This window comes from Papaver somniferum, chromosome 11 (assembly GCF_003573695.1).
Source record: "Papaver somniferum cultivar HN1 chromosome 11, ASM357369v1, whole genome shotgun sequence".
Lineage (NCBI taxonomy): Eukaryota > Viridiplantae > Streptophyta > Magnoliopsida > Ranunculales > Papaveraceae > Papaver > Papaver somniferum.
The window spans coordinates 100,743,704-100,751,849 of NC_039368.1; the positions used below are offsets into that span (position 1 = coordinate 100,743,704).

The 8,146-nt window shown below is 36.3% G+C and overlaps 1 long non-coding RNA gene across 5 annotated transcripts; it reads right to left on the reverse strand.

Moving 5' to 3' along the window:
- Positions 1-4,696: 4,696 nt before the first annotated feature.
- Positions 4,697-7,343, reverse strand: LOC113323572. 5 transcript variants are annotated; one of them, XR_003347698.1, is made up of 4 exons: positions 6,503-7,343; positions 6,098-6,188; positions 5,897-5,981; positions 5,020-5,580 (listed from the first exon to the last, which is right to left on the reverse strand). It is a non-coding gene; the product is annotated as an uncharacterized LOC113323572 (long non-coding RNA). The 5 variants fall into 5 exon arrangements; XR_003347696.1 differs by adding an exon at positions 4,697-4,784 and having other exon boundaries at positions 5,224-6,188; XR_003347695.1 differs by having other exon boundaries at positions 5,020-5,981.
- Positions 7,344-8,146: the final 803 nt, after the last annotated feature.

The following is an 8,146-nucleotide window of genomic DNA, read 5'->3' on the forward strand; positions in this document are numbered from 1 at the left end:
CACGGTCTTGTATAAGTCCAGTACCGTCCGGACCGAAAGAACCGACCATTCGTAGCCATTAGATTTAGGGGTACTGAACAAATACAACCGTTAGATTAAGGGGGGAGGGGGTATATATACTACCTTAACGATAGGGTTTCTCATTTTCGTTTTTCTTTTCCTTCTTCGTCTTCGACTCTTCCGGTCTTCCCTCTGAGAGACTGATATAGTTCTTGAGTCATTAATCAGTGAACACGGAACACCGAACAAGAACAACACCTCTGGATCCAGAAGAAAAAGTCAGTGATTTCAATGATTTGATTAATTTTGTTGTTTGATGAAGAACAAAAGAGTTAGAGTTCTGAAGTTGTTTTGGTGAAGAATCAGAGAAAGGTAATTTTTGGGTTCCCGTAGTTTGAATTTATTTTAAGTAAAACTGAATAAAAACTGACGAATCTTATATGGGTTTGTTGTATTGAAGTTGAATCGGTTATATGGAGATTTAATTTGTGCTTAATTGTGAGATTGAGAAATAGGGTTCATCATGTTCTTCCCTAATTTAGAAATTAGGGTTCGTGGATTTTAATTGAGTTATCTGTGATTTGAATTCAAGGAGGAATTAGGGTTTAGCTGAGAACTGATGCTAGTTAGAATTGGAAGACATGAAGATGGAGTTTCTAAAATAGTTATGTTGATCTTTGGTAGTTTATTGCAATGATTTGATTAATTTTTTTAATTAATTTTGTTGTTTCTGAATCTGATAATGGAAAATTGGAGATAATCAAGTATTATTTATGCTAAGAGAATTTATTTATGCTTTATTCTTTATGAGGAACTGTCATGATTAATTTACCTGTATCTGGTTTTTGAAAGTTTTGAATAGGGTGTATCTTCTAACCTTTTGAACTTTTTGATTGGTTCATTTGATTTTAGGCGAAGGGATCGAAGAAACATTTGAAGAGGCTTAACGCCCCTAAGCATTGGAGGCTTGATAAATTGGGTGGTGCTTTTGTAAGTATAGAAATTTCATTTTACTTGAATTTATCATATGTTTACATGATGCTCCAGGTGACTGATAGAGTAGTTTGTTGTTTAATACTAGATTTTAATGGGTATTTTGGAGAGGCGTTGCTCTGCTCTAGCTAAACTTGCTTGCCATAAATTCAGTAGGCAAGCTGCTAATGTACACTTTTTTCATGATCATTAGATAAGCCATCTTAAGCAATATGGAGGTTATCATTGGTTCTCCTGCTCCTGCCTTGGCTATACTTTCATCTCCATGTTGGTTCTTCATTCTCCTGTACTGATTCCTATTGATTTCTTTTTCTTCTTTGTTGTATTGCAGGGGCTAATATATGGATGCAACACAAAGGTTTCAGCATAGATATTTCTCGCAGTTTTTTCTTTGTTCACCTGTTCTGTCTGGGTATTGATTTTGTTGGTCTTAGGTTTTTTCAGGTGAGGGCTTATCCCTGCTGTTTGGTTGGGTATTGAACTGAGGGTTCAAATCCTATAGTGTTTGGTAAATCCTAACCCGTTATCTACTTTTTATCATTCATCTATAATGGTTAAAAGTTGAAAATAATTTAAATAAATAATGTTTTTTGTTTAGAACAATGTCCAGTTCTGCTTAGAACTTATGCAGTTATGCTTAGAACAATGTCCAGTTCTTATTTTTTATAACAGAGCTCAATGCTTAGCCATATGTCCAAGTAGCTAATATGTTTTTTATAACAGTACATATTTTTTATAACAGTTCTTATTTTTTCAGTTTCATTTCAGTTCTTATTTCATTTCTTATTTCATTTCAGTTTCATTTCAGTTCTTATTTAATTTTTCAGCACTTAAATTTGTTTTCTCAGTGATAAGCTGGCATGGATGAATCAAGTCAAGCTCATGGAACAGACACCCCTACACCTACAACTGCTACACATACCACTGCCACAGATGCAATTGTTGGATCCTCAATCCAACCAACAAATGAAGCAGCACAGCCAGAGACAGCAACAGTAGATGTAGAAGCTACTTCTACATCTATGGGTGGTAAGATAACTTCTGACATTTGGAATCATTTCAAGAGGTTGAATGTTCAACATGCTGGATGCAATTACTGCAAGAAGGTGATAAAGGCTCATACTGGAAAGAATGGTACAAGTGGAATGTGGAAGCACTTCAACAGATGCAAGCAGAATCCTAACAAGCCAAAGCCAAAAGGACAACAAACTCTGACATTAAATCCTGCACAACTGGGTGAGAATGAAGGTCAGTTAGTCTCTACTATTTTCAGTCAAGAGAAATGTAAAAGGGCAGTTGTTGAATTTATTATAATTGATGAGATGTCATTTAGAGCAGTTGAGGGTGAATGTTTTAGGAGAATGATGCATGTCTTAGAGCCTAAATTTGTTGTGCCAAGTAGAATGACTATTTATAGATGTTTATTAGACATGTATGTATTAGAGAAAGAAAAGTTGAAAAATTACTTCAAGTCAACCAAGCAGAGGGTTAGTTTGACAACAGACACATGGACTTCACCAAACAATTTCAACTACATCTGTGTAACAGTTCACTTTATTGATCAGCAATGGAAGTATCAAAAGAGAATTATTATGTTTTGTGAGGTTAATGGTCACAAAGGAATTGACATTAGTGAGATGTTAGAGAAGTGTTTGTCAGATTGGGAGCTTAAAGATGTGTTTACTGTCACTTTAGATAATGTGAGTGCCAACAAGGTAGCAGTGGATTATTTGAAGACTAGTATTGTTTCAAAGACAAGGGCAGAAGAGAGAGCTAAGTACTTGCATGTATGTATATGTATATGAATATGACTTATTATTTTTTTTACTTTCTAACTTAGGATTATGTTTATTAGTTTTGTTAAAATATCTAATACTTGTTTGAATTCACCTTTTCAGGTAAGGTGTGCAGCTCATGTACTTGCACTTGTGGTAAAAGATGTTGTGAGGGTCTACAACAAATCAATTGCAAGAATCAGGTCAGTTGTCAAGTATATAAAGGATTCTCCATCTAGGTTGGCTAAGCTTAAGCGTTGTGCAAAATTAGTTGGAATAGAGTCTAAGGTAACATTGATATTAGATGTTAAGACTAGGTGGAACAGCACATTCTTGATGCTACAGGCTGCAGAAGTGTTAGAAAAAGCATTTATTAGGTTAGAAAGGTATGACAAGGAATATCGGCAGTTGTTTTATTACCCAAAACAGAGTGAGAAAGATCTACCTGATGCTAATGATTTTGATATTGATGTTAATGTTGGTGAAGAAGAAGAAGAATTTAGTGAAGAAGAACAAGAAGAAGTTGAGGTGACAGGGAAGAAGAATAAGGCACAAAAGAAGAAGAAGGTAGTGGTGAGGAAACCTGCTCCATGTGAAGAGGACTGGATCTTTGCCAGAGGCCTTGTCAAATGTTTGAAAGTATTCTTTGATGCCACTGTTGCATTTTCAGCCTCAACTAAGGTAACAACAAACACTTTCTTATGGCAATTAGTTATCATATATGAGCAACTAGTTGAGTTTAGAGATAATGTAGATGAAGATCCTTTTATTGCTACTATGGCTTGAAAAATGTTTAAGAAGTATAACAAATATTGGGGTGATTATGCAAAGATGAACCCTACAACCTTTTTTGCCATGTTGTTGGATCCTAGAGAGAAAGAAAAAGGACTACAATTTGCTCTTGAGCTCTTGTATGGGAAGAATTCTTCTAAGGTTGAATCTGTTATGAAGCTTGTTAAGTTGGATTTTAAGATTCTATTTGAAGAATATAAGGATGCTTATTCAGTTCATGAGGAGGAGTCAAGCAGTTCTATGGGACAAGCCAAAGCAGTGGTAAGTAAACCAGTGGCAGGGCCAAGTCGTATGAAAGAGTTGATGTCAAGGAGTAAGAGGTTCAAGAAAAGCCCAAATGATGATGAGGGAAAAACAGAGTTGGATAAATATTTCATTGACGAGTATGAAGAAGGTGTAGGAGAAGATGATGATGAGGAGTTTGACTTATTGGGTTGGTGGAAGACCAACAGTACAAAGTATAAGATACTTGGACATATGGCTAAGGCCATATTAGCCATTCCTGTGTCTTCTGTTGCCTCTGAGTCTGCTTTTAGCACAGGAAAGCGAGTCTTAAGTCCTTGTAGAAGCTCTTTATCTACAAGGACAGTTGAGGCATTGCTTTGCACACAAAGCTGGCTAAGGAAGCCAATACAACTTGATCTTCTATCTGATTACATACCAGATGATGATGTTGAAGTTGAAGAAGGTAACATATTACATTATTACTTGTGTTTGGCAGTAATAGATATAGTCTAATAGTTACTAACTGCTATTATTTGTTTTTGCAGCGTTACTTGGTCCTATCAACACTGATGACACCACAAGTGTTGCTGACATGGATTAGAAGATCAAGATTCAAGACTACTGCAGCACTAGCTGCACTGCTAGTTGTTTTTTTTCCATATTTTCTCATTTTCAAGACTTAGTGTGGCTACTGCTACTTTTTTTTCCATATTTTCAAGACATTGTTTGTTTGGTTTGTTAGTAATATTGCTACTTATTAGTTGATGCTTTGAATGAGAATTTGTTATATAGAAAAAACAGGTAAAAGAATTTGTTAATATTGCTACTGAAAAGGTACCGGTCCCGTACCGGAACCGAGGTACACGGTACCGGTACCGGTCCCAAAAGTTCAGTACCGACCTCTGGGGGTACAGGTACTCGGCCTCGGCAAGAACCGAGCCGAACCGTACCGTGTGCACCCTTAAATCCACCATTCCTCCAACGTGCACTTAAGAGCATCTATATAAGGAAACATGAAATCAATCAAAAAGGTCCAGATAACAGTTGCATTTTTTGAGTGCCCAAGTAAGACAGGTAATTTTGCAAACTTCCAACCAGGGAGCAAAAGACTGTGGTTATGATGTAATTAGTAGTATGCATGCTTTGCCGTTAATGAAGCCTCACTTTTGAGCAACAATTCTCCATTCTCGCTAAACTAAAGATATAAACATGGATAAATAAAATAACTAATCTACTAAAAAGTGGATAGATAAACATAATATAGTGGTCAAAAATTGAGTAGTCTTTGCATCTCAGCAAACGTACAGAGAAAACTAAGTGCTACCAATCATTAAACACACTAACACACCATATGGCAGCAACTTCCACAATATTGATCATAAGAAAAACAGAGCATGGTAATAATATATGACGGAAATAGGTTAATCACTGACCTCACCTCTTGTGATGTTATAGGTTACTCACAAGATTTCCACAATGCCAACAATGATTAAACATCCATATACTGCACGGAAACTAGGAGCTTATTTCTATGATAAATCTTAAGAATATGGATTAGCTACAAAACCCAATTTTAAATTATAATTAAGCCATCTCTGACACAAAAACAAAACAAACTTGCCTTCGAATCTAGCAGCATGCAGTCACGATAGCCCCAACTCTGATCTAAAGCTTATGCCAAAACTCTTTTTTTATTCTTTCAGGATTTTAAGCAAACACCTTGATGTGAAGTTTTCCCGGTGCCCAGAGGTGTGTTTTCCCTGGTTGTATTGAGCTCCTCTCTTAATTTCTTCACCTGCAATTTCGAGTTTAATAACAACAAATCTATCATTGCATTACTAGGACTTGGAATCTCCTCCCAATCCCATCATTAACAACACCTTCTTGACTGTTTTTCAGATGTGAAATATAGTCTCAATCATCATTTATATGGGTTCCTCGGCAATCAGCCTAGTGTAATTGATTTTATAACTACTCAGTATCAGATATAAGCCAAATTCAAATCCAACTATCCCTTTCTAAGAGAAGCTAAACAAATTAATATATAATACTTTAATGATATTCACACAAATAAAAGAAGGGTGTCATATGTGAAAGAAAAAATGCGGAACCTGAAGTACAGTAGCATCCATGGCATCGTTCTCGTTAATCCAACCCCTGTGAACTTCAAATACAAGTGCAACATGAGTTACCTGTCTTCATAAAGGAAAATGAAGAACTTGTCAAAAAAGAACCTTAACCAATTGAAGGGCAATATGAAACGAATGCCCCATTTCCAGTCTATGAAAGTACGAACAAATTCATATACATACCGGTCAAGCAGCTGTAATACGGAAATCACCTCATACATACTTAGCATTGGAGGAGGTATAGGTTGTGTACTTGGTGTTTGAAGAGGATCACCTGCAGGGTAATTTAACCCTTCATAAATTGGACATACAAGTTCACATAATCCCAAAGTAAACCAAAAGATGCATACAAGGCTCTTATGTCTGTACCAACTGAAATTTCAGAAATGGTTAAGTTCCACCAACCTAATCAGTTATTTATCCCAGATCAAATAAACCCCAATTCATAAATATCCTAAACACCAAGGTGAACACAAAAAATTCAACGTAACAAGCCAAATTGATGTCAAGAAACACAAAATCTCATAATTCCAAACAAACACATAACCAAAATCATCGCAGAAACAAATAAATGAAATAACCATTCACCTTTTCTACAGGGAGAGAAAGACAAGAAGTAACAATGGCAACAGTCTACAAGCTAACCGTTTCCAACACTCAACTGTCTCACAACACATTCCCTGCAAAGCATTGCTATACAAACGCCAGCCATCTCCAACTCCAGTGCAACCATTGCAATCCCAGCAACACCACCACTTGCATTTCTGAATCTTCTCATCCTTGTCTCCTAAATCAGTCCCAACCATTGCACAACCACCACTTAGTAGCAGCACCGACACCAAGCAACAATGCCATATTCAGTTCCTCAGCATAGGCTTCAATTCTCAAATGACAATACCACTTCATCATCTGCACAAGCTAGTTAAAGCAGCTTCAAACTCCACAAATCCAACCACCAACATTAGTCTCTGCAAACCCATTCAATCTCAGAATATCGAATCCAATCCGAACTTTAAATTTTTATCTTTTCCACACAACTTTCAAACTCAAATCCAACCCTAACTTTCAAACTCCACAAATATCAAACCCTAACTTTCAATTTCTATGTTTTCCACCCTAACTTTCAATCTCAAATCCAACCCTAACTTTCGATCTCAAATCCAACCACCAACATCATTCTCTGCAAACCCATTCAATCTTGATTCGTGCAGCAAAGCAGCGTTCATCTTAGAACATAACCTCAAACCCTAACTTTCAATTTCTGCAGCAGGAACCTTAAATCTGTTCGAGTAAATCTAGGGTTAGGGTTGAAACGTAGGTTTTCAATCTAGTTGGTTTTCAATAGGAAATCTGCAGGATAGTGATGAAGAACGTAAGTTTTCATTTAAACGATTCGTCAACAAATTACTTCGAAACTGAGATAAAGAGAGAGAAACAGATAAAAGAATGAGTTAAGAGAATGGTCTGCTCGATAAGATAATAGATATTCGAGTCAGTTTTCTAGCTGAATGGGCTGAATACTGAGTCAGTCTAAACTGTGCCAAGTCACACTCACGAGTGGCACATGTGTCAAACCAAAATGTTGTGAATCACAACTGAAACAAACAGTTGCGAGTTTAGTCACTGTCTTCAGCTGTTGCGAAATTTTTGCAAAAAATTAGCAACTGAAAATTTACAATAGCTACAAAGATGTTGCGACTTCTAGTTACTAATCCTTGAATATGGTGTAGTGCATCTAACGGTGAATATTAAATGATTTTTTACCAAGGTAACTTGGATTGCAAACCCTGATTTGAAAACTATGTAAATGAGAACTCTAACAACTGGGAAACCCAATCCCCACACCTCCTATGTTATACTAGTTGTATAGCTAGAGTCGATTCTCATTTAACCTTAGGTTTCTTCTCGAGACCTTGTAGGTTTCTTCTCGAGACCTTGTAGGTTAACGACTTGAAGAATTCATTGGGATTGTGAAGCCAGACCGATACTACTTCTCTTGTAGTTGTGTGATCTGATCTTGTTGTTTCTATCGTACGAGTACAATTATAAAATTGGCTTGAGATTTATTTATCCGATAGGCAAGATAAAAAAGTAATCACAAACATCTTTCGTCTCATTGTTTGTGATTCCACAATATCTAGTTTCGCCATCATACGATTTAGATTATTGTGAGGTGATTGATAATACTGAGCTGTTCTTCGGGAATATAAGTCTGGTATATCAATTGGTTCC